General features: G+C 37.3%; 1 long non-coding RNA gene and 1 pseudogene across 1 annotated transcript in view; one reads left to right on the forward strand and one right to left on the reverse strand.

Annotated features, from left to right (window-relative positions):
- The window catches only part of LOC143674742 (uncharacterized), a 51,034-nt gene that overhangs the window by 17,348 nt on the left and 5,855 nt on the right, over positions 1-27,831 (reverse strand). The gene's annotated exons all lie outside the window — the stretch shown is intronic.
- Positions 236-26,979, forward strand: LOC143679804 (macrophage metalloelastase pseudogene; annotated as a pseudogene).

Raw genomic sequence — 27,831 nt, forward strand, 5'->3', positions numbered from 1 at the left:
GGGCTATAACTTCTGCCTCATGATATGCTTTGTGATCTTTGGCTGTCTTCACGGCATGTAAATATCCTGATTGGCTTAATTTGGAAGTTGATTTCCTTCAGTAGTCCAAAAACTTATATTTGCAGATTGGATGTGGAGCACGATGCAGGGTGCAGGGTGGGGCACAACAGTGCTTTTATATGTTGCAGCATGGATATAGTCACAGGTTGGGGATACTGTCTTGATACCTGTGAGCATGGGCACCCCGCAGCAGGGAGGATGTGGCTGTGCAGGTACACATGTCTGGGACCCTGGTGTGTGCTGGTCTAGGGCATAGGGCCCTTTGTGCACATATGCAGTGCTCAGGGCAGGGAGTCAGCATTGCATCTGTGTGGGCTGGGGGCAGATGTGGCTTGGCTATGCAAGTCAGTGCTTGCCCAAAGCAGCGTGACTGGGGACTGTGTGCATGTGCAGATTTAGGAGGGCTGTAAACTGATGTACACATGCATAGAGCTCAGGGGGTCAGTGTGGGTTCATAACTGCATGGGCTGGGGGTGGGTGTAGACCAGATATAAAGGTAAGTGCCTGCAGCTTTTTTGCGCAGGTGACTGCCTGCGAAGGTCAAGGATGGAGAGGTGGGGCTTCGTAGGGGCAGGGCAAGACTGCACTTTTACAGGAGAGGTGGGTTGGGCTGGAGCAGGTGAGTGCTTGCTTGGGGTGGGGGTATAGAGTGGGTACACACGTGTTGGGCTGGTGATGTGGGGACGCTGGAGTATCGGGAGGGGTTCAGGTGATGGTGTTCAAGTGTGCATGGTATGGGGTGGGTCATGGGTTTTGGGGCTGCATTGCTGAGGGTAGCACATTCCAGGAACACAGCTTGGCTTACTTCCTTGTCCCCATCTCCCTGTCTGTGTACTCCTCAGGGCTCCAGCCTTCTGTGTTAGACTGTTCACACCAGCAGGATGGTCTCCAGTTCTCTGCTTCTCAGTTCCTCAGCTTTTGCAACCACAGCCTCCATATCTGGTGCAGAAGACTCTCCCAGGTCACTCACACCCTGGAATCACCATCTCAGTCACCCTCCCATCCCTTCTCTAGCTGTTCCCTGGAGCAGGGGTGAACTCAATTTATCATATTCTGCTTTCTTCCTGGAATTCCTGAGTCATACTTTTTATCCATCTGCCAGTCTCTTCCTTTTAACAGGTAGTATAACTCACTTGCATTTAGGGTAACCTCATTAGGCAGAACTTAGTTCTGCCATTTTGGTGTTTGGATTTTATAAGTTTTATGTCTCATTTGTTCCTCACTTCTTCCATTTTGATCTTTTATAACGAACCCATTTAGAATCCCTTCTCATTTTCTCCTGTGCATATTTTTCCATTATCTTCTTTCTGGCTACCATAGGGGTTATATTTAACATCTTGAATCTCGTTTGGTTTAATATCAACTTAACTTCTGTAGCATACGCAAACTATGCACCTACTTTAATGTAGTTCTTGGCACAGATTATGTATTTATACGTTATAAGTCTAAAACCATTGATTTATAATTAGTTTTTATGCTTTGCATTTTAGATCCTGTGGGAAGTAAAAATTGGCATTACAAACCAGAAATACAGTACTACTGGGATTTATATTTACCTGTACCATTAACTTTACTGTAGAACTTTATTTCATCATGTGGATTGGTCTATTGTTTAGTACCCTTTATTTTGACCCAAAGAACTCCCTTTAGCATCTGATGAACTCCCTCAGCTTTTGTTTATTTGGGAAAGTCTTCATCTCTCCCTCATTTTTGAAAGATCGTTTAGCTAGATATAGAATTCTTGGTTGGCAGTTTTTGCTCTCAGTACTTTAAATTTGTCATCCCACTGCTTTCTCACCTCCATGGTTTTGTTGAGAAGTTGACACAATATTATTGAGACATCATTGTATGTGACATATTGCTTCTGTCCTGCAGCCTTCAATATTCTTCTTTGGGGTGCGGGTGGGGGTGTCTTTGACATTTGTTAGTTTGGTTGTGATATGTCTTGGTTTGGGTCTTTTGAGTTTATCTCTCTGGAGTCCATTAAACTTCTTAATGAATATATATATATATATATATATATATATATATTCATATATTATTGGAAAGTTTTCAACCATTATTTATTCAAATAGTCTTTCTCCCCTTTCTCTCTTTCTTCTTTTTATAGGACTCCCACATTGCATATATTGGGATGCTAGATAGCATCCCTCAGGTCTCTCAGATTCTGTTTAATTTTCTTCATTCTGAATAATTTCAACTGTCTTATCATATTATTCACTGATTACTTCTTCTGCCAGCTCCAATATCCTAACCCCCTTTAGAGAATTTAAAATTTTTTTACTGTGGTCTTTACCTCTGTTGTTTCCTTTTCATAATTTCTGTCTTTTTATTGATAGTCTCTTTGTGTTCAGTTATTGCTTGTCATATTTAATTTAGTTCTTTGTTCATGTTTTCCTTCAGTGCTTTGAGCATATTTAGGATCATCTTTTACAAATCTTTGTCTGGTATTTCCAAGGTCTAGTCTTCCTCATTGATGGTTTTTAATGCTTTAATTGTGCTCCTTTGCATGAGCCAATTTCTTGTTTCTTTCTGTTTTATCTTTTATTGCAACCTGAACATTTTGGTATTTTAATGTGTTACTGCTTATATTTAGACACTGAGGTGACTATTCCTTAAGCTTGTATCCAGCTTAATATTATGGCACAGATTTCCTTGAATACCAGGAACTGACAGCAAATAACCAAACATTTTCCCCAGTCTTTGAAGTTTAGTCTGTTTGACTGCTTTCCTTTGGAACTTAGTTGTCCTAACACTAAGTTTAAAGATCAGTCCTGGGAAAAATCATAGATAGGATCCTCCCCATTCTTTCTTGCACATGCATCTTGTCCTGGGCATGTTATTTGTAGCCCTAGGAATTTCCTCATTGATACAAATCTGAATGTTAATGTTCCCTTTTCTCAAGGAAATTGTGGTTCTCATGATTCCAGGCACCACACTGTATGTCCATAGCCAGCAATTTCCCACCCCAGGCTGCCACTATTTAAATGTTCTCCCACAGTGCTGTAGGAGAGCTCTATGAACAGCCTCCAAGTTCAGGGTAAGTTCCAGAATGGTGAGCTAATGATGAGTGTCCAGGTTTGATCCTCAGACTGCCATCAAATAGATTGGCACAAACCTATATGCACCCAGTTTTTGCACAAGGGTTACTTTGCTCCCTCTGGAACTGATACCAGGGACCCACACTAGGAGTGCAGACTGCTCTGTGCTAAACTGGTGTGGGAATAAGGAAAGGGTCAGCAAAGGTACCATGAAATCCTACCATTTTTAAGTTGCTTTATTTCTTGATCTGGTACTAGTTCTGTTACTGTAACCCTGTAACTGTTTTCTGAAGCTTTGAAAAAGATGGTTCTGCTAGTTCTTGTTTGTTGTTTAAGGTTTCAGGGTTGGGGGGGGAGGTTGAAGCCCTAGAGCAGCACCTTTTTCCAACATCTAAATCCCACTTATATATTGTTCTTAATAGTACTTAACCACTACAAATTTCAAGTAATGGAATCAATAAGAGGAAGGTTTCTTTTAAAATACAACTTTTAATTATTAAAAAAAAGATCTCCAAAAAAAGTAAAATCAAAATGATTTGTCTATATTTTCAATCTTTAGAGATCACCTCAGATGTAATAATTGATCAGAGCCCTGTTTAATTCACTCTTGGCTACATTATTACTTACAGAAGATAAATTTTGAATAGTTTCCCATCAGACACATGTTGGCCCTGAGAAATCTTTGTTCATGCTTCTGGTTTGTGATTATTGATGGTGACTGTATGATAAAGTATTCTGATGAAGTGTACTTTGTGTTATTTACAGGCATTCCTCAGAGATGTTGCAGGTTCCGTTCCAGACCATGATGATAAAGTGATATTGCAATAAAACAAGTCACATGAATTTTTTGGTCTCCCAGTGTATATAAAAGTGTATATGTTTACATTTACTGTAGTCTATTAAGTGTGCAGTAGTGTTATGTCTAGAAAAACAATGTACATGCCATAATTAAAATGTGACACAGAGACACAAGTGAGCGTATGCTGTTGGAAAAATGGCACTGATAGACTGGTTTGACACAAGGTTTCCCCAGACCTTCAGTTTGTGAAATGCACAGTATATGCGAAGTACAATAGAATGGGGTATACCTATATTCATAAGTTTATCAGAGTATGGGGGCTTAAGCAGAGAAAAGTATGTCTGAGATCCTTAGTTCAAATTCTGGCATTGCTATTGATATCTTCCTAATATCAGTTAATTCCCAACTCTATATTCTTTCCCTCTCTTTATCTAGTAAAATAATGATAATTTGCATCAATCAATTGGATTGATCATAGGATCCTAACTTCTTGAGTAAATCAGAAAATAAGAGTTTTCTAAAAAGATAAAATAGGAGTAACTGAAGAGATTATGATATGAAGTAAGTTGGACAGGAGGATGTAGTATATATGTAATCTGAATCCCTCCAGATTGTGGTCTGCAGAAATGGCACCTCTAGGTTTGTGTAATTGGCCTCAAGTTTAAAAAAAAAACAAGAATATAATTTTTAAAATGCTTCCTCTTTTCTGGGCACTATGCTAAGTCACCATTCAACACATATTTAGTCTGTGAGCCAGACATTGTGCTAGGTTTGAAGATGCAGTGATAGTAGACATGAGGTTTTCATTCTAGTGGAAGAGATAGAAATTAATCAAATAGTGACACTATGTAATTACAAATTGTCAAAAGGATCATGAAAACAAAAATTACGGGGTACAATGAAAACATGTAACAGGGTCTCTGAACTAGTGTGTGGGTGTGTGGAGGAGAGTGGTGATAAAACGTTTGCCTGAGGATGTGATATTTAGCTGAGATTAGAAGAATGAATACAAACTAGCTAGATGGAAAGGAAAAGCAGTCCAGAAAGGGGAAGTTTAAATTGCCATTTCTGTAAGTCTAAAGTAGTAAAATATCAACGATTTAAAATGAATCACTAATAGATGTCTGGAATTAAAGGATCATGGCTGTTAACAGAAATGGAGACAGCTAGATGGCTGGGATGTTCAAGACAAGAGGTAAGGTGCTCCAAGGAGATGGGACTGGGTTAACAATTTGGCTTTACCCTAAGAACAGAATCCTTAGATAAGTAAAAAGATTTTAAACAGAAGAGTTGACCAGATTGGACATTCAAATTAAAAGATTAGAAATTTCCACCAAGAGATAAATGTTTTCTTTAGACTCATTGAGATGGAGAGAGAAAATCAACTAGTTTTGAATGCTGCTTTGAACTTTCTAATGAGCAGCTCCAAAAACATTATAAATACATATGAAATCAGACATAGTTTGCTAGCCAGAAAAGAAATCTTAATGTCACCCTCTGTAAAATAATGGGAGAAGTTAATGAGATGTGCGTATGATGGCGGGTGCATTGGGAAGGGGATTGTGTTAGTTTGCAAGCTGCCAGAATGCAATATACCAGAACGGGAACAGCTTTTAAAAAGGGGAATTTAATAAGTTGCATGTTTATAGTTTTAAGCCTTTAAAATTGTCCAATCTAAGGCATCCAGAGAAAGCTACCTTAATTCAAGGAAGGCCAATGGGTCAGGAACACTTCTGTCAGCTGGGAAGTCACATGACTGGCATCTGCTGGTCCCTTGCTCCTGGGCTCTGTTGCTCTCAGCCTCTGTTCTTGTGGGGTTCCTCACTTTAATTCTCTGGGGCTGGCTTTCATCTTTTGGCTTCCCTTGGCTCTCTCCAGGTTCTGGCTTGTTTAACATGTCATGGTGATGTCTGCTGGGCTCCAAGCATCTTCAGACATCCATGTCTCTGTGAAGCGACTGTTCTTCAAGCATCTACATTTGTGGTCTCTGTTGGCCCTGAGGCTTCTGGCGTTTCTGACTCTTCCCCAAAATGTTGTCTCCTTTAAAGGATTCAAGTAAACTAATCAAGTCCTACCTGGAATGGGGGGAGTCATATCTCCATCTAATCAAAAGTTCACTCCTACAATTGGGCATGCCACATCTCCATGGAGATAATCTAATCAGACATTTCCATCCCACAGTATTGAATCAGGATTAAAAGAAATGGCTGCTTCCACAAGATTAGATTAGGATTAAAACATGGCTTTTCTGGGGTACACATAATACTTTCAAATCAGCGCAGGGATCAAAAATCAGAATGGACAGATACTGTATCTTTAGATGAGAGTAGGAAATGGACTTTGTGATGTCCAGCATAATAAAGTATATAGTTAATGAATACTATATTTATTCATTTTTAAAGTTGAAAGTATGAATAGGATTTGCTGAATTTAGGAGCAGTTGGTCTTTTCCCCCTTAAATAACAATGCTTTATTTTTCTGTAGAGAAAAAAGCTACAATGATTTGTCTATGATCATTGGTATTTGAGAGCTATGAAAGAAGAGCTTATGATACAGCACTGCTAGACATGTAAATAATAATTAGAAATAAACTGTAGAGAAATAAGTTTCTGAGATATAAAAGTACAAATGGGTAAGTGATATTTTTCACTGACATGTGTTCCCCTGAAACAATTTGTCAGTGTTTTTTTGGTTGATGCTTTTCTTAAAAAAAAAAAAAAAAGATAGAAAGTCACAGATGCCTTAATGCAAAGGGATATGCATTCTTGAGCATAGATATTTTATGTTCTTAAACATAGATATTTTTTCTTAAAACTTCAAATTCTACCATTACCATTGATTGCTCTGGAAAGCCTTGGGCTATGAATATATTTCATTTTCTTACTTTGTAGTGATGCTCATGGGTTCTTTGAATAGAAAAGTAAATAGACTTTGATTGGGTTCTTTCTCCAGTATTAGGAATAGATTTGTGAGGATGACAAATTTACAGACTTTTAGACCAACCAAAAGTTCACCTTTCCCCCTTTCTCCATTTTACCGGGTCCTCCTGATGGCATGAGTTGAGAAATGGCTAATGGTGATTAAAATTCCAGTCTGTGTCCATGGGACAGCGTCAAGGTTATTGAATTACGCTGGAATCAAACCAGTGACCTCATTGAGGAGACCAACTAAAATTACTTATTCCTGCTCACAGATGAACTATGGCTTAGTACTAAGCATCTGCTGTGTGTGTGCCTGGTACTGCAGAGGTATGAGAAACAAGTTCCAAGATCAAATATGTTAAGGAAACATTGGGTTAACAGAATGAAACAACTTTTTTTTTTGTAACTGGTACCCTATAGGCAATGGTGCCAGGTGAGCCTTGTTCCAGGTTCCTTAGCCTCAACACTAAAAGAATTTAGTGATGAGAGGGCCAGTAGGAATAAGTATTAATGTTTATTAATGAGAAAGAGAGTACGCATTAATGAGGTTAATGCAGACATGCCCAAGGGAGGGACATGGACTGTGTGGGTTCGGTTTAGCTTGCTTTGTAGGAAATCTTGCAGGTAGCAGGTTTCCGTAGTAACCTTTGATCACCAGGTATCTTCTTTGTGCAGGTTCCCATGGTGGTCTTTAGAAGCCAGGCACACACCTCTAGGAGAGAGTAGAATTCCTGGTTTGCTGTCACATATCTAAGATTTGTCTTTGGACATACAGCAATCTTTATGACCCTATGCTTCCTATCGTTAAGAATTTGTTATGGGTCCAGAATGGTTCTAGAAGGTTTTGGGACTTTAGGGGACACTTTTGTCCCAGGAAGTTTGCAGCTGAAGTTTGCAGTTTGCATTAGTTTCTTTGGAGCAAGGTAAGAAACAAGGGATTGGAGCTGTCTGTTAACTCTTTGAGAGCTGAATAGGAAACCAGGGACTTACAGTTATACTATTTTATCCTGCTTCATTTCTACTCAGAGTTTAGGGGGGCTTTTTAGTAAGCTAAGATGCATTGTAACTTTCCTAGCAGGAATATGTGACAATGTACTATGTAGCCTGTTTTAGTCTGCCAAAGCTGCCAGAATGCAACACACCAGAGATGGATCTGCTTTTAATAAGATTTATTTGGTTACAAATTTATAGTTCTTCAGAGGAAAGGCCGCTTTTCATGTGGGGTTCTCTGTTACATGGGAAGGCACATGGTGATGTCTGTTGGTCTTCTCTCCTGGATTCTGGGTTTCAGCGCTTTCCCAGGGCAATTCCTTTTTGTATCTCCAAATGTCTGGGCTGAGCTGCATGTGCTGAGATATGAGGTATGCTGAGCTGCTGAGATCTCTTCTGACCTCTCTCTTTTAAGTCTCCAGCTAATTAAATTAAACCTTATTCATTGTGGAAGGCACTCACCTTAGCCGACTCAAATGTAATCAGCCATAGATGAATTTTCACCTACTGATGATTAAAGGCAACAGAAACAGAACAGGGCATCATCATCTGGCCAAGTTGATGCCTAAACCTAACTGCAACATAGTAGTAGTTACCAAGTAGCTTCACCCTGAAATGTTTATCTACCATCCTATCCCCCAAATCAGTACCTCTCTCTAGGCACCAGTGGTCCAGAGAACAGTTTGAGCATCTTTAATTTTAATGGGATCACCATTAAAGAGCTACCTTTAGGTGCGGTTGTCAATAGAGGAATGTCTGTATTCTTGCTTTTGATAGACTGTGTTAAAGGAGAGAAATTCAGGTTTCTAAAATGGACTTTTTTTTTTTACTTCGGACTGGAATATTACTTTTATTTTACTATGAACTGAAGAGAAATGATACTGTGCTTTCCATGGTCATTGGTGATACATAATTAAGGAAGATTTAGGTTACAGAGGATACTTTGTTATTTTATGGAAGGATTATAATTAACAAAATGGGCTGTTTGGCTTTTCTTTTTGTAATTTTTCATTTCTTGTGCTCATACTCATCATATAAGATAATGGAAAAAATCAAACTATTACTCTCTTTAGACTGTTACTGGACAAAGGCCATGGATACTTTGGCCCAATGCATTCAATAACCAATTCCTGAGGCACTGTGGTTTCAAAGAAAGAGTTTACTACTAGGTGTGTATTAGGAGAGCAGAAGGCCTTGTGGCCCAAAATCTATCTCTCTGAGTTTAGGGGTTTCAAGATTTTTATGGATTTTAGCATATCAGGATATAACATGGACAGTGAGAACATTGTTAAATTTATAGGAATTTTATATAATCTCTAAATATATGAATAATATTTTACCTATATAATTTAACCAACAAAAGGATAGAAAATCCCTTTTAACTATTATATTTCCCAAACATCATCTATGCAATAGGTCAAATTATTTTAGCACTTTACTTATACAAGGTGAAAGAACAAATTATTTGTAAATGCTTTTCCCTTAACATTGAGAAGACTTGTCTTCTGAAATAAAGGATAAGGCAAACAAAAACATTAACAAGGCTATTATTCTTATGTAAAATCTTTGTTTTCTAGACAGAGTAAAGAAAGACTTTGTAATAAAACTTTACATTAAGAGCAGACAAACAATCCATGTTATTTGAATAGGGATAACAGCAAACTTTAGTTTTGTATCAATACCCAGTTTGACACAAAAGCTTTCTTTTTTTCAAATATATGATAAACAGGCTTATTAAACTTTGGCCAGCACTGACAGACAGAATTCACTTTTATAAACTCTTTTTTACAACTCTGTATTCATTCAGAGCTTATAGTCAATGATGACTATAACAAACAAAATCCATTTTCCTAAACTTTCTATCACCTTCTTTAAACATTCTACCTATAGTTTTATTTATCCAGATTGCACATAATTGGAAATAAATTCGATATTTTACAAGTATGTTCTCTTCTATGAGGACTTCTTAGGTCATTCTTTATCTGCTTTTTATTTTTGAAAAAATTCTGCTTCCAGAATTTTTATTCCTTCATTATTACTGTCTTATATTATGCATATAGTCTAACTAGAATATGAACTCTTTGAAGCTAAGAATTAGGTTTTCCCTTCTTATGATACCATTTACTGACAAAAATATACTGATTGACAGTAACAAAGCCACTACAAACTCAAATTCTTCCACATATTGGTACTTGGTAACAAAAGACCAAGTACCAAAAGCCAGATTCCTTGAAATTCAGGTAATCAAGGTTATTAGAAAAATTATATTTCATACCAAACTTAACTGATTTCTTTAATAGAATATGTTGGAAGCTGTGCTGGTTTGAAAGGGTGTATGCCCCCTAGAAAAGCCATGTTTTAATAAAAATCCCATTTCATAAAGGTAGAATAACCCCTATTCAATACTGTATGTTTGAAACTGTAATCAGACATCTCCCTGGATGGTGTGATTTAGTCAAGAGTGTTTGTTAAACTGGATTAGGTGACAACATATCTCCACCCATTTGGGTGGGTCTTGATTGGTTTACTGGAGTCCTATAAAAGAGGAAACATTTTTGGAGAATAAGAGATTCAGAGAGAGCAGAGCAGAACAAAATAGCCATGTGAAGCAGAGTCCACCAGCCAGCGACCTTTGGAGATGAAGAAGGAAAATGCCTCCCAGGGAGCTTCATGAAACAGGAAGCCAGGAGAATAAGCTAGCAGATGATGCAGTGTTCACCATGTGCCATTCCAAATGAGAGAGAAACTCTGAACTTCATTGGCCTTCTTGAATCAATGTATCTTTCTCTGGACGCCTTAGATTGGACATTTCTATAGACTTGTTTTAGTTGGGACATCTTCTTGGCCTTAGAACTATAAACTAGCAATTTATTAATTTCCCCTTTTAAAAGCCATTCTATTTCTGGTATATTGCATTCCAGCAGCTAGCAAACTAGAACAGAAGCATTAACATATTTTACATTGTATTATGCTTTATATAAGTGTTATTATTACCAGCTACATCGATCAGTTCATATAACCTAACCTGTCTAGTTAGGGTATTTTTAAGAGGAATATTGAGAATGTGCTTATAACATTAGCTTATTTTATTAGCATATGTGTATAAATTTAGAGAGAACATGCCTAAGCAGAATAAAATTGAATTTGTTCAATTCAAAATTTGTCATAAAATTCCTTTTATCTGAGGTTGAAGAAAATCTGTTTGTTTACAAACAATTTTAAAAATACATTGTCAATTTCTGGAAAATATACTGCAGTTGTTTAATTTGTCCCAAGCCTAAATCCAGGAAAACTTTTCCATATCTCTCAAAGATCTTTCATTTTACTTACTGAAATTTGGTAATTGGATTTTATTCAGTTACTCCTATCCCAAGGTTATTTGTATTTAAATAATATCTGATTATTACAGTTACCATTGCAAAGGTGTTATTGGAAAAAAAATATTAACAAACATAACCTATCTGTAGCATTTTTTTTTTTGGCTTTTAAAAAAAGGGGAATTTATTAATTTGCAAGTTTACAGTTCTAAGGCCATGAAAATGTCCCAATTAAAGCAAGTCTATAAAAATGTCCAATATAAGGCATCCAGGGAAAGATACCTTGGTTCAAGAAGATGGATGACATTCAGGGTTTCTCTTTCAGCTGAAAAGGCCCAGGGCGAGATCCTAGCTTTCTCTTTACCGGCTTCTTGGGGGCTCTGCCCGTTCTGTTGGCTTTGTCAGTTTTGGTGGCTCTGAAACTTTTTCCAAAATGGTTCCCTCTTAAAAGGCTCTTGTAAGCAATCCTACCTTGAATGGGTGGAGAAACATCTGTAGCATTTTTTATGCTTATGATTTCTAATCTCCAGGCCCAGTAAAAAAAATAATTCTGTACCACACAATGCCATATCTTTCTGTGCTTAGCACTTCTGCCATAACTGCTTTAGGTGGTTAGGTCTTATGGCAGGGATAGGTTGTACAGACAGAATGAAGCCTGACTGCCAAACGTTCTAGGTAAGGGCTGTGGAATCCTGAGAGCTCTCATGCCCCTCTCCAATTATTTCCAATCATTAGATTTATTCCACCAAAAGCTATGGTCAGGACCATTGGAAAAGGTCCCTGCTTTTTTCCAGAGGCAGCCCTTTGTCAGTTTTCTGTTGCCTCCAGGAAATTCCAGGGCTGGTTTCCCTCCAATGTCTAGGTTTGTTCACAGCAGTTACAAAACTAAAGCTCTGAATCCTACTGTTCAGAGAGCCCTTCCTTTTCTATTTCAGAAGTACCAATTTATATATTTGTATAAAATATCTAATTATTCCCAAACAGTTCAAAAGAGCTCTATAAGAACTTTCTTATTAATTTGCTATTACTATCCAAAGGTATGAGAATATACATTGAATAGGCAGACAGACACAAATAGAAAGTTAGTTACACAAGAAACACAAACAGAAATACTTTTGAGAGGGACAAATAAAAAATAGAAAATACATTATCTCATCCTATTTCTACCTTTTTGCTGAAAAATTTTAACTTTCATTGTAATTGAGGCCAGGATATGTTACGGAAATAAACAAATTTTTTTTTTAGTAGACTCAACTAAAATCTTCTCAATTTTCAATATGACCCAAATGTTCCCTTTTAAAAGAATTTCCATAATCAGTAACCAGTTGGGAACATTTGACCAATACAAATACAGGAACATACCACCCAACATATTTAAACAGACTCTTAACACTTATTATATTTAAGTAACACACCAATTAATAATGAGACCGAACACATCAACTAATGATTACAGAGGCATTAAATGCTTAATGCACCAATTAACAAACAAGCATTAAACTTTTTTTAAAATTTTTGTATTAATAGAACATACAATATGAACACTCTTTTTTTCCCATCACATAGTTATATATTCATCATCATGAACATTTCTTAGAACATTTGCATCAATTCAGAAAAAGAAATATAAAGAAAAGAGAAAAAAATTCATACATTCATACCCCTTACCCCTCCCTTTCATTGATCCTAGCATTTCAATCTACTAAATTTATTTTAACATTTGTTCCCCCTATTATTTATTAATTTTTAATCCATATGTTTTACTCATCTGTCCATAAGGTAGATAAAAGAAGCACAAGGTTTTCACAATCACACCATCACATTGCAAAAGCTTTATCATTATACAATCATCTTCAAGAAACATGACTACTGAAACACAGCTTTACATTTTCAGGCAGTTAAACTCTTAATATACCCAGTAACACGCAGGCTATCCCTTAAACAGGCCTACTTAATTTAATTAAATACCAATTAATTGTTGGATTACTCTTTTCCTAGGAATATACTTAACAGAGAAACTTAAGACAAGACCTCAAACCCCATATAGCATGGTATCCAGAAAACAGAAAGGTGCAGTAAGGATCATTCTGGAAGCGTGACCCAGGCCAAGGTCAAGGGGACTTGAACCACCTATTTACTCCCTGACCCACTTATTTACCCTGATGACCCAGTCACCCAGTCAGATGCTGGGCATGGAACTGAAAACCTTTTCTCTCTTTGAAGCTTTTTAAGGCATACAAAGTCTCTGGAGTGCCGGTGGAACATAGAAACCCTGATTGTCAAGCCTCTGGACTAAACTCAGTTAGTCCGGTCGCCACAAAAGGCTCTGTTACCTGGCTTAAACTGTTCTGCTGGGCAGAGCCTCGGGCATTCATCCCGGAGGATTGCCATATTGTTACGGATCAAGGCCATGAATTCTTCTGCCCAACACACTCAGTAACCAATTTCTGAGACATGGTGCTTTCAAAGACAGAAAGATTTATTACCAGGCATGTAGTAGGAAAGCAGATGACTTAGTGGCCCGGAATTTGTCTCCTGGAGTTTAGGGGGTTCAAGGTTTTTATGTGTTTTAATAAAAGGAGATGAGGTCATTTTGAATAGCAAGTTCAAAGCAGAAAGGGAGACAGTGTTATCATTGTCATTCCAATAGGAGAACATAAGCGAAAAGGAAGGGAGACAGAGCTATCATTTAAATACGAAAGGTGTAAGCTAAAAGGAAGGAGATAAGTTATCTTTCAAGAGCAGAGTCTAGCCAATATGATTTACAAATGTCCAGTACTGAAATGAGTTAATGGCTGACTTCAAATTCTTCATTAACATTTGGACCTTTTCCCTACAAGAAAATGACCAGATGAAGGGAGTAACAGGTCTTACAGTAAAAAAACACACAAGATAAGTGCTTTTATAGTCATTTCAGATATCAGGGCAGCTGAATTATTGTTTAGGGATTTCAGATATTCCCTTCTGCTATTCTAATATACCAGAAAGCAAAAAGCATATCTATATGATTCAGCAATCAAAATCATCCCTTAAATCCTGATTTCTCAGTTGCATTTTAAGCAGTGTTTTTTTCTTTTCAGGATATAGTTTCCATCTATTGGATTTCTATTTCAAATATAAACAAAATGCTCCAAAGGAGAAAAGACTTAGAGAAGCTAGCAATTTCTATTGAAATAATTTTTATAGTGTGGTAATTGCTGTGACATCAAATTTATGTTTTAGGGAAAAAGATCCTTTCATGAGTATGATAAAAATGCAAATGATGTGATGCTATACTGAATCATCTTTTGTTCTTGGGTGGTAACCTCCAGTTTTCTATATTTTGATCTCCAGCCAGAGCTGAGTTTTATGAATATTCTAAAAGTGGAAAATAAATTCTGATCATTTTGGTAATTTTAATGGGCATCATACTTGGGTTCAGCATAAAGACATTCTAAATGTCACTGACTTGTAGATATTTTCTTGTATAAGAACTTTAAAGATTGTATTCAGTTCTCAATCATTTAAACTCTTTCAGTTATCAAAGTGGTACATTGATTGTCTTGCTGCTTGTCTGCTGGCTATTTTATTTCCTGGCATCACCTCTTCTGGAGAATGCAAAGGGGATTAAAGATTAAAACTGCTTTAAATTCTCAGTTTTGGGAAAAACGATTTGTAGGAAAGGTCAAACTTTGTTAGAAAAAGTTAAAGTTTTGATGTGTGGTTAGTCCTGTACTTTTCTATGACCAAAAATACAAAGTTGACTATCCTAATCCTGAATCCATGCTGCAATATTGCTATTACTTTCTTCTACTTTATTTAAATAAAATCTTGAAGATGTTTCTACTACATAACACATGTTTCATCAAAAGAATTTAGGTTTTAGTTTTGGCCTTGTGAGATTGTGAAAAGAGCCTCAGATTAAATTGTGATGTTTGAGTTCTAATCCTGACTCTGTCCAAGCATGTTCCATGATTTAGGTGAGTCATTTCACTTTCATGGGCCTAAAACCACTTTAAAATGGGGAGGATGAGGTCCATTTCCATTATTCTCTCTGAAATATTGTGATGACATAATGAAAACTGTGAAAACAGATAAACTCTTGAATACAAATTATTATTATCAACCATACAAGCATCTTTGGGTTCCTCAGAAGTGTTAAAATAAAATATTAGACAAGATTATTTATGGGAGTTGGTTTGACCAGTTTATGCTTTATGAGTTGAGCAGCATTCAAATTGCATATGGAAAGGAGCTCTGCTGAACAAGTAGAAAGGGGAAACTTACAGAAGAAAGTTAGGAAATGATTTGGTTGGCTGATGTTAAGTTTCCATTTTTTCATAGGGGGTTTTAAAAAGTGGGAAGCAGACATACATTGATTTGTATGGTATGCTTGGCCATTCTGTTTGGGTAGTACTTTCCTCTACCATTTTGCCTTTTGTATTTTGTATGTCATATCTAATTTTCCTTCTTTCTACACTCTTCACACCTCTCTCTTCTGTCTTTTCGTATCTGTGCTTGGCCATTCTGATGAACAATTTCTACTGGACCCAAACTAGTATTGCTTATCTGCAGTTGTATATGGGGCATTCTATCCTTTTACTTTCTCAGAAAGTCCCTGCAGGTCAATTGCTTTTAGTCTTCTGGAAAATCCTTTCTCAGAAAGGGGTCCCTCTCAACAATGCCTGATGCAGGCAGCCATTTTATTTTACTTAACAGAAGTGATGGATACCCTAAAAGTGCTCTTGGTTTAGACTCAAAACTTCAGGTGGGTAACTTTGGGCAAGCTACCTGTGATGATTAGGTTCTGGTGTCTTGGCCAAGTGATTATGCAAGCACTGGCCTGACCATTGCTGTAAGGATATTTCATGGCTGGTTGATAAACAAGAAAGCTGGTTTATTAAATTATCGGTTGATTGCATCTGTGGCTGATACGGCTGTGATCGATAAAGCATGTGATCAATATCCCACCAAGATAATCCAGTCAGTTGAAGACTTTTAAGGAAAAAAGACTCCTTCACTGCTTCTTCAGCTATCAAGGCTCTCCTGTGGTGTTCTTCCAGAACTTTCATTGGAGCTGCCAGCTTCACAGCCTGCCCTGTGGATTTTGGACTCATTCATTCCCACGGTTGCATGAGACATCTTTACAAATCTCATATTTATAGATATCTCCTGTTGGCTCTGTTTCTCTAGAGAACCCTGATTAAAAACACTACCTAGTCTCTCTAAATTTCTGTTTCATTATCTGTAAAATAAGGATAATGATACATACTTCATAAGGGCTTACTTAGCACAGTTCCTTAACATAATAAATCTAATTACTACTATTATTAGTTATTAGAAACTTGACCAGAACCTTAGCAGTCTTCAGGGCTGTTGTAATATAGCAGCAAGCATTTCTTTTATTAAAGGTTTTGGGTATCTTTGTTCAGGGAGAATTGTAACTGAGAAATTAGGATTTAAGGGATGACTTTTATTACTGAATCATTATATAGATATTCCTTTTTGCTTTCTGGCATATTAGAGTAGACAGAGTTCTAGAAATACTTGAAATCTAAATTGTAATCCTTGATCTCTGATAATAACTGTATATCTTGTGTCCCTGTGATTGTAAAAACCTTGTGACAAACCTTCATTTGTAGCCACTTACCCAATTTTTCAACTTTAGAGTCTTGTAATCACTAAAAACAACCCCTAATATTTATTGATGAAGGGTCTTGGGTCAGCCCAGAACTAATTCAACTCAAGTCCAAAGTTATCTTGATAACCAAGACTGGATCATATGAAACTTGACATGTGCAGTGGCTTAGACTTTAACCTACAAGTTACCTATACCTCATTATAATACTAAAAATCACATCCATCATCATGTTAAGGATGCTATTTTCTTAAGTGCATTCTTTAACTAAGAATGTAATCAGTCTGCGGGTGCTCAATAACTACATCTCCTCCTATTATATCATCCTGGGCCACTGTGCTCATTATCCTAAAACCTGCCCTTTTTTTCTATAAAACTATTAGAATTACTGCAGTTTGGGGAGAGATTTTGGGCTGAGAGGTCATCTGACCTCACTCTACATGCCTAATAATAAACTTTTTCTCTCTTTGAAACCCCCGTATCTCAGGAATTGGTTATTTGAGCACTTTGTGCAAAAGAATCCACCACCTAGTCCCTTAAGAGCACAGCATGCTTTCTTCTCCTTCATTGGTCTGCGTGGAGGGCCCAACACATTCTTCTCAACCTCTTTGAATTTTACAAATGTGTGAGACATAGTTCAGGTCTCAACTTCTCCAGTATTTCCAGACTCTTGCTGAATGCCAATTTTGTTTTGTAATATTCATCTATTTCATCCAGCACATATACCTACTATAGTTTACTTTTTGTGCCTTTGCCATTCTCTCCCTGGATAATTCACTGCCTGGAGGGCAGGGTCCTTGGTTATGTGAATCTTCTTTTTACAATGAACACAGGTCCTTTCAGTAAGTATTTGTTAACTGTTTGGAAAATGGCTACATAGTTTGCAGGACCCTGTGTCCCTTGTTAAAAAATTATTAAGAATTTCAAGACTCAGTTAGACCTTGTTACCTATCATAACCTGCCCACCCCCAACCAGGATAATTCCAGCCAATCCTAAAAATACCAAGGGTGATATATAAGATTCCACAAGGGTTCCATGCAGTAGAGTAACTTTCCAGAAACCTTCAACCTCCAGGTGGGTCCCTGGTCCAGATAAGTCCTGAAACCTAGCCTAGCCTCTCCAGAACATCAAATAGTTCCATCTTCCTACCCCATATTAGTGACAGACCCTTCCAATATAAAAAATTTAGAATTGCCATAGCCCAAACACCCCTAAAGTGAGGTATGGAAAGATCAAAGATGATGGTGGAGTTATACATAGAAGATAGGATTTAACAAGTGACCATGAATGCTGACTCATTAAATTGATATCTCTTTTAGTCTCTAGTATTTTAGAGCAGCTAGAAGTAAAAACCTAAAGTTGTAGAATTGTAACCTATGTCAAACTCTGAAATATGTTCTTCAACTAATTGTGGTGCTGTGCTTTGAAATTTGTTGCTCTTTTGTATATATGTTATTTTTCACAAAAAATGAAGGAAAAATGTTGACTGTGGTGATAAAAAAATATTTAAGCTTTCTAGCCTCCTATATTCTGGAGCAGCTAGAGGGAAAAATCTGAGAGGATGGTGTGGTAGCCCATGACAAACTCTGAGATCTGTCCTATAACTACTTGTTGAAGAGTGTTTTGAAAACTATTACTTTCTTATTTCTTTGCTTTGTATATGTGTTATACCATTCAATAAAAAAGTTAAAAAAAAAAAAAAAGAAAAGAAACTGTCAGGACACACACACACAAATAAAAAAAACAACCCAGAGTTTTAAGAAAACAAAACCTCAACCTATAGGAGAATGAGGATAAGAATTATATTGGACTTCTCTTCAGAAGCCATGCAAACAAAAATAGAGAGTGGACTAAGATATTTAAAGTGTTGAAAGAAAAGCTTTACCAACCTAGAATTCTGTATCCAGTGAAATTATCCTTCAAAAGTGAAGGAGAAATAAAGATGTTCTCAGAAAACAGAAATTGAGGGAATTTGTTGTCATTAAACTTGCTTTGCAAGAAATGTTAGTTTTGGAGAGAAAGAAATGATACTGGTCAGAAACTAAGATCCATATATAAAAATGAAAATTGCCAGAAAAGGAATAAATAAAGGTATAACAAAATCTTTCATTTTTCTTATTCTTAACTGATCTAATAGATTACAGTTTCTTCAAAATAATAGCAACAATGTATTCCATGATTATAGCTTATAGAGAAATGAAATGAATGAGAGCAATATTATAATAGGTAGGGCAAAGGAGTTGGCAATACTGTGTTATAAGGTTAACTGCACTACTTATAAGTGATAAAGCATTATTTGAAAGTGCACTAAGATTAGTTAAATATGTGTAATACAACTACTAAAAATTTTCAAAGAGAAGTATAATTGATACACTGAGAGAGGAGAAAATGGAATCATATAAAATGCTCCATTAAAACCAGAAAAGGAAAGAAAAAAAAAGAACAATTAATAGAAAACAGTCACAAATATGGTAGATATGAAACCAACTGTATCAATAGTCACTTTATATGTAAATGGTCTAAATACATCAATTAAAAACAGACTATTAGAGTAGCTTACAAGAACAAAAACTATAGGTTGTCTGTAAGAAACCTACTTTAAAAATAATAGCACAGAGAGTAAACTGTATTAAGCCATTTGGGAGAAATTAGACTGAAGTTTCTTCTATTGATTCTTTTTTTTTATTAATTAAAAAAATTAACAAACACAACATTTAGAAATCATTCCATTCTACATATGCAATCAGTAATTCTTAATATCATCACATAGATGTATGATCATCATTTCTTAGTACATTTGCATTGATTTAGAAAAAGAAATAGCAAGACAACAGAAAAAGAAATAAAATGATAATATAGAGAAAAAAATAAAAATAAAAAATACAAAAAATATGTAAAAAACAAACAAAAAAACTATAGCTCAGATGCAGCTTCATTCAGTGTTTTAACATATTTACATTACAATTAGGTAGTATTGTGCTGTCCATTTTTGACTTTTTGTATCTAGTCCTGTTGCACAGTCTGTATCCCTTCAGCTCCAATTACCCATTATCTTACCCTGTTTCTAACTCCTGATGGTCTCTGTTACCAATGACAAATTCCAAGTTTATTCTCTAATGTCAGTTCACATGAGTGGGACCATACAGTATTTGTCCTTTAGTTTTTGGCTAGTCTCACTCAGCATAATGTTCTCTAGGTCCATCCATGTTATTACATGCTTCATAAGTTTATTCTGTCTTAAAGCTGCATAATATTCCATCGTATGTATATACCACAGTTTGTTTAGCCACTCGTCTGTTGATGGACATTTTGGCTGTTTCCATCTCTTTGCAATTGTAAATAACGCTGCTATAAACATTGGTGTGCAAATGTCCGTTTGTGTCTTTGCCCTTAAGTCCTTTGAGTAGATACCTAGCAATGGTATTGCTGGGTTGTATGGCAGTTCTATATTCAGTTTTTTGAGGAACCGCCAAACTGCCTTCCACAGTGGTTGCACCATTTGACATTCCCACCAACAGTGGATGAGTGTGCCTCTTTCTCCGCATCCTCTCCAGCAATTATCATTTTCTGTTTTGTTGATAATGGCCATTCTGGTGGGTGTGAGATGATATCTCATTGTGGTTTTGATTTGCATTTCTCTAATGGCCAGGGACATTGAGCATCTCTTCATGTGCCTTTTGGCCATTTGTATTTCCTCTTCTGAGAAGTGTCTGTTCAAGTCTTTTTCCCATTTTGTAATTGGGTTGGCTGTCTTTTTGTTGTTGAGTTGAACAATCTCTTTATAAATTCTGGATACTAGACCTTTATCTGATATGTTGTTTCCAAATATTGTCTCCCGTTGTGTAGGCTGTCTTTCTACATTCTTGATGAAGTTCTTTGATGCACAAAAGTGTTTAATTTTGAGGAGCTCCCATTTATTTCTTTCTTTCTTCAGTGCTCTTGCTTTAGGTTTAAGGTCCACAAAACCACCTCCAATTGTAAGTTTCATAAGATATCTCCCTACATTTTCCTCTAACTGTTTTATGGTCTTAGACCTAATGTTTAGATCTTTGATCCATTTTGAGTTAACTTTGGTATAGGGTGTGAGATACGGGTCCTCTTTCATTCTTTTGCATATGGATATCCAGTTCTCTAGGCACCATTTATTGAAGAGACTGTTCTGTCCCAGGTGAATTGGCTTGACTGCCTTATCAAAGATCAAATGTCCATAGATGAGAGGGTCTATATCTGAGCACTCTGTTCGATTCCATTGGTCGATATATCTATCTTTATGCCAGTACCATGCTGTTTTGACCACTGTGGCTTCATAATATGCCTTAAGTCCAGCAGCTTGAGATCTCCAGCTTCTTTTTTTTTCCTCAAGATACTTTTAGCAATTCGGGGCACCCTGCCCTTCCAGATAAATTTTCTTATTGGTTTTTCTATTTCTGAAAAATAAGTTGTTGGGATTTTAATTGGTATTGCATTGAATCTGTAAATCAATTTAGGTAGGATTGACATCTTAACTATATGAACACGGTATGCCCTTCCATCTATTTAGGTCTTCTGTGATTTCTTTTAACAGTTTTTTGTAGTTTTCTTTGTATGGGTCTTTTGTCTCTTTAGTTAAATTTATTCCTAAGTACTTTATTCTTTTAGTTGCAATTGTAAATGGAATTCGTTTCTTGATTTCCCCCTCAGCTTGTTCATTACCAGTGTATAGAAATGCTACAGATTTTTGAATGTTGATCTTGTAACCTGCTACTTTGCTGTACACATTTATTAGCTCTAGTAGTTTTGTTGTGGATTTTTCCGGGTTTTCGATGTATAGTATCATATCGTCTGCAAACAGTGATAGTTTTACTTCTTCCTTTCCAATTTTGATGCCTTATATTTCTTTTTCTTGTCTAATTGCTCTGGCTAGAACCTCCAACACGATGTTGAATAATAGTGGTGATAATGGACATCCTTGTCTTGTTCCTGATCTTAGGGGGAAAGTTTTCAATTTTTCCCCATTGAGGGTGATATTAGCTGTGGGTTTTTCATATATTCCCTCTATCATTTTAAGGAAGTTCCCTTATATTCCTATCCTTTGAAGTGTTTTCAACAGGAAAGGATGTTGAATCTTGTCAAATGCCTTCTCTGCATCAATTGAGATGATCATGTGATTTTTCTGCTTTGATTTGTTGATATGGTGTATTACATTAATTGATTTTCTTATGTTGAACTGTCCTTGCATACCTGGGATGAATCCTACTTGGTCATGATGTATAATTCTTTTAATGTGTTGCTGGATTCGATTTGCTAGAATTTTGTTGAGGATTTTTGCATCTATATTCATTAGAGAGATTGGTCTGTAGTTTACTTTTTTTGTAATATCTTTGCCTGATTTTAGCATGAGGGTGATGTTGGCTTCATAGAATGAATTAGGTAGCTTTCCCTCCACTTCGATTTTTTTGAAGAGTTTGAGCAGAGTTGGTACTAATTCTTTCTGGAATGTTTGGTATAATTCACATGTGAAGCCCTCTGGTCCTGGACTTTTCTTTTTGGGAAGCTTTTGAATGACTGATTCAATTTCTTTACTTGTGATTGGTTTGTTGAGGTCATCTATTTCTTCTTGAGTCAAAGTTGGTTGTTCATGCCTTTCTAGGAACTTGTCCATTTCATCTACATTGTTGTATTTATTAGCGTAAAGTTGTTCATAGTATCCTGTTATTACCTCTGTTATTTCTGTAAGGTCAGTGGTTATGTCTTCTCTTCCATTTCTGATCTTATTTATTTGCATCCTCTCTCTTATTCTTTTTGTCAATCTTGCTAAGGGCCCATCAATCTTATTGATTTTCTCATAGAACCAACTTCTGGTCTTATTGATTTTCTCTATTGTTTTCATGTTTTCAATTTCATTTATTTCTGCTCTAATCTTTGTTATTTCTTTCCTTTTGCTTGCTTTGGGGTCAGTTTGCTGTTCTTTCTCCAGTTCTTCCAAGTGGACAGTTAATTCCTGAATTTTTGCCTTTTCTTCTTTTCTGATATAGGCATTTAGGGCAATAAATTTCCCTCTTAGCACTGCCTTTGCTGCGTCCCATAGGTTTTGATATGTTGTGTTTTCATTTTCATTTGCCTCAAGATATTTACTAATTTCTCTTGTAATTTCTTCCTTGACCCATTGGTTGTTTAAGAGTGTGTTGTTGAGCCTCCACATATTTGTGAATTTCCTGGCACTCTGCTTGTTATTGATTTCCAACATCATTCCTTTATGATCCGAGAAAGTGTTGTGTATTATTTCAATCTTTTTAAATTTGTTGAGACTTGCTTTGTGACCCAGCATATGGTCTATCTTTGAGAATGATCCATGAGCACTTGAGAAAAAGGTGTATCCTGCTGTTGTGGGGTGTAATGTCCTATAAATGTCAGTCAAGTCTAGCTCATTTATTGTAGTATTCAAATTCTCAGTTTCTTTATTGATCCTCTGTCTCGATGTTCTGTCCATTGATGAGAGTGGCGAATTGAAGTCTCCAACTATTATGGTAGATGTGTCTATTTCCCTTTTCAGTGATTGCAGTGTATTCCTCATGTATTTTGGGGCATTTTGATTCTGTGCATAAATATTTATGATTGTTATGTCTTCTTGTTTAATTGTTCCTTTTATTAGTAGATAGTATCCTTCTTTGTCTCTTTTAACTGTTTTACATTTGAAGTCTAATTTGTTGGATATTAGTATAGCTACTCCTGCTATTTTCTGGTTGTTATTGGCATTAAATATCTTTTTCCAACCTTTCATTTTCAACCTATGTTTATCTTTGGGTCTAAGATGTGTTTCCTGTAGACAGCATATAGAAGAATCCTGTTTTTTAATCCATTCTGCCAGTCTATGTCTTTTGATTGGGGAATTCAGTCCATTCACATTTAATGTTATTACTGTTTGGGTAATCCTTTCCTCTACCATTTTGCCTTTTGTATTATATATATCATATCTGATTTTCCTTCTTTCTACACTTTTCTCCATACCTCTTTCTTCTGTCTTTTCGTATCTGACTCTAGTGTTCCCTTTACTATTTCTTGCAGAGCTGGTCTCTTGGTCACGAATTCTCTCAGTGACTTTTTGTCTGAAAATATTTTAATTTCTCCCTCATCTTGAAGGACGATTTTGCTGGATATAGAAGTCTTGGTTGGCAGTTTTTCTCTTTTAGTAATTTAAATATATCATCCCCCTGTCTTCTAGCTTCCATGGTTTCTGCTGAGAAATCTACACATAGTCTTATTGGGTTTCCCTTGTATGTGATGGATTGTTTTTCTCTTGCTGCTTTCAAGGTCCTCTCTTTCTCTTTGACTTCTGACGTTCTAACTAGTAAGTGTCTTGGAGAATGCCTATTTCGGTCTATTCTCTTTGGGGTGTGCTGCACTTCTTGGATCTGTAATTTTAGGTCTTTCATAAGAGTTGGGAAATTTTCAGTGATAATTTCTTCCATTAGTTTTTCTCCTCCTTTTCCCTTCTCTTCTCCTTCTGGGACACCCACAACACGTATATTTGTGCGCTTCCTATTGTCATTCAATTCCCTGATCCCCTGCTCAAATTTTTCCATTCTTTTCCCTATAGTTTCTGTTTCTTTTTGGAATTCAGATGTTCCATCCTCCAGTTCACTAATTCTAGCCTCTGTCTCTTTAAATGTACCATTATAGGTTTCCATTGTTTTTTTCATCTCTTCTACTGTGTTTTTCAATCCCATAAGTTCTGTGATTTGTTTTTTCAGACTTTCCATTTCTTCTTTTCATTGATCCCATGCCTTCTTCATGTCCTCCCTCAATTTATTGATTTGGTTTTTGAAGAGGTTTTCCATTTCTGTTCGTATATTCAGAATTAGTTGTCTCAGCTCCTGTATCTCATTTGAGCTATTGGTTTGTTCCTTTGACTGGGCCATATCTTCAATTTTCCTGGTGTGATCCATTATTTTTTGCTGGCATCTGGGCATTTAATCAGATTTCCCTGAGTGTGGGTCCCAGCAGGTTGAAAGGCTTTCCTGGGAAGTCTCTGGGCTCTGTTTTTCTTATCCTGCCCAGTATGTGCTGCTTGTCTGTCTACGGGTCCCACCAGCAAAAGATGTTGTGGCTCCTTTAACTTTGGAAGACTCTCGCTGCTGGGTGTGTGGTGGAGACAGAGGAAAGGTTGTAGGTTGGTTTTAATGGCTTCAAATTGTGAAGTCCTGGGATTTGAATTCCTTGAGAGAGGGATTCCACCTGAGTTGCGTTTCACCACTCCTTTGGGGAAGGTTCAAGTGGTAGAGAGCCCTAGAAGCAGTCTGTTTCTGCATTCGGGGCAGTTGTAACCTATGTAATCCCAGCGCTGAGCCCAGAGGCGATGAAGCCTCCATAGAAACAGCTGCAGAAGGCTCTGTTTCACCCCCTTTCCTCTTTTTCAGTTAGCCCAATCGGCGACTTCCACCTTGATCAGTTTTGCCTGAGCTGAGGGCCTATTTTTAGTAGTCAGAAGTTGTTCCTTAATGCCACTATTGGTGTTAGGTTGGGCTCAGTCTCTACTACTGTTGGAGACTCTTTCCTTTCCGTCCAGGAAGTTGCCTGTGGGGGAGGGTCGCCAGCCGCCGCGGCTTGGGGAACTGCTGTTCCGATGCTCCCAGCCTGCCCGGGACAATGTGTGTGTGGAAGGGGCTGCGGTCGCCGGCCACCGTGGCTTGGGGGGCTGCTGTTCCAAGGCTACCAGCCGGCCTGGGAAGCCGCGCGTGGGGGAGGGTCACCCGCCGCCACGGCTTGGGGAACCGCCCATCCAAGGTTCCCAGCTGGCCCGGGAAGCCGCGTGTGTGGAAGGGGCTCAGGTCGCTGCTGCTTGGGGAACCCGATCCAAAGCTCCCAGCCAACCCGGGAAGGAGGGAGGGAGGGGCTCCGGCCGCCAGCCGCCACGGCCCTGGGAAGTGCGTGCCTCTTGGGGACCTCACCGCAGCGGAGTCTCTTAGCCAGTCCAGCTGGTCCAGAATGGGGTACGCTGTGTGTCTGGTCTCTGTCATGGCTCTGGGAGCTGTTCTGTAGTGTTTCTAGTTCTTTAGTAGTTGTTCTGGAGGAGGAACTAAGACCCGCGCGCCTTACTAAGCCACCATCTTCTCCGGATGTCCGAACTGATCTATTCTATTGATTCTTATCCTGCAAGTTCTACTTCTGGATCTGTTTCCCTGACCAGATACAAACACAGGAGGAAATGAAGTGATGTTTGCCAAAAGGTACTTGGGAGACTTTTATGATCTTGACATGGAAAGAGTTCCAATAACAACAAAAGCCAATGGGAATCTAGTGAAAAATTAAATTCTGGTAATGCAGCAGTTCTTGGGGTTAAAAGTGACTGGGCAACTGGCCACATCTACTCTGGTAGTGAAGCACACCCCTTGATGTGGAATGCCAGATATTCATCATTTCAAGACAATTAGAGGGGGCCCCACATGGCAAAAACATTGTATCACCTACAGAATCAACAATTACATTCCTGACCTGGCACATGCAAGTGTTGACTATGTCATCCAGAAAGCTTTTCAAATTATGGAGTGATGTGACCCCCCTGAAATTCAGAAAGATTAATGCAGACAAGTCTGACATTATGATCTCTTTTTAACATGGAGTTCATGGAGACATCTACCCTTTTGATGGAAAAAGTAGAGGTTTAGCCCATGCTTTTGCACCTGGTGGTGGTATTGGAGGAGACAGACATTTTGATGAGGATAAACCTGGACAAAAACAACAGAGGCGTAAACTTGTTTCTTGTTGCAGCTCATGAGATTGGCCATTCTTTCAGTCTTGACCATTCCATGACCCAAGGGTCATAACGTTTCCCACGTATAGTTATGTTGCCTCTAACATATTTAGCCTTTCTAATGATGACATATGTGGCATTTAGTTTCTCTATGGAGCATGAACCAATGCTAGATCTGGGATTGTGTGACCCTAATTTGAAGTTTGATGCTGTTAGTGCAATCAGAAATAAAATATTTTTCTTTAAAGAGAGGTTTTTCTGGTGGAAGCATACTGAGACACCTAAGAGGAGAGTTAGTTTAATTTCTAAATTATGACTAACTTTGCCATCTGGTATTCAAGCTGCTTGTGAAATTGGAGCCAGAAATGAAGTTTTTCTTTTTAAAGAATTGGTTGATCAGCAATTTAAGAACACAGTCAAGCTATCCTAAGAGCATACACACTTTGGGTTTCCCTGACTCTATGAAAAAAAAAATGATGCAGCTATTTTTGTTTTGTTTTTAAAAGTATTTGTATTGAGATATCTTCATGTAACATACAGTCCATCCAAAGTATACAGTCAGTGGCTCACAATATCATCACATAGCTGTGTATTCATTGTCATGATCATTTTTAGAACATTTACACCACATCAGAAAAAGAAATAAAAAGACAAAAGAAAAAAAATACATCCCATGCCCCTTATGCCTCCCTCTCACTGACCACAGGTATTACAATCTACCCAACATTTTTTTATTCCTTATCCCCCATTATTTATTTATTTTATCATTATTCTTTTACTTATCTGTCCATATCCTGCATAAAGGAAGCATCAGATACAAGGTTTTCACAACTACATGGTCACATTGTAAATGCTATATAGTTATTCTATCTGGATATAGTTCAACAGTTTCAGGTACTTCCCTTTATCCACTCCAATATACCATAAGCTAAAAAGGAATATCTATATAATACATAAGAATAACTTCTAGGATAACCTCTTGACTCTGAAATCTCTCAGCCACTGAAACTTTATTTGGTCTGAATTCTGTCCTCCCCTGTGTTGGTTTGACTGTTACGTATCCAAGAAAAGCCACGTCTTTGAGACTCTTTGATTAAATTATTTCCACAGAGATGTGACGCACTCAGTTGTGGGTATGACCTTTTGGCAAGATGGAGATGGGACTATGCCCATTCAAGGTGGGTCTTGATTAGTTTACTGGAGTCCTTTAAAGGGGGAAATGTTTTGAAGAAACCCCAGATGCAGATACTTGGAGAATAGTTGCTTCAGAGCTGACAGATACGTGGATGTTTGGAGATTCTTGGAGTCCTGCAGAGAGAGCATATGCCTAAATATGGGTGTAGATCCCAGAAGAT

Source organism: Tamandua tetradactyla, chromosome 1 (assembly GCF_023851605.1).
Source record: "Tamandua tetradactyla isolate mTamTet1 chromosome 1, mTamTet1.pri, whole genome shotgun sequence".
In the NCBI taxonomy this organism is placed as follows: domain Eukaryota; kingdom Metazoa; phylum Chordata; class Mammalia; order Pilosa; family Myrmecophagidae; genus Tamandua; species Tamandua tetradactyla.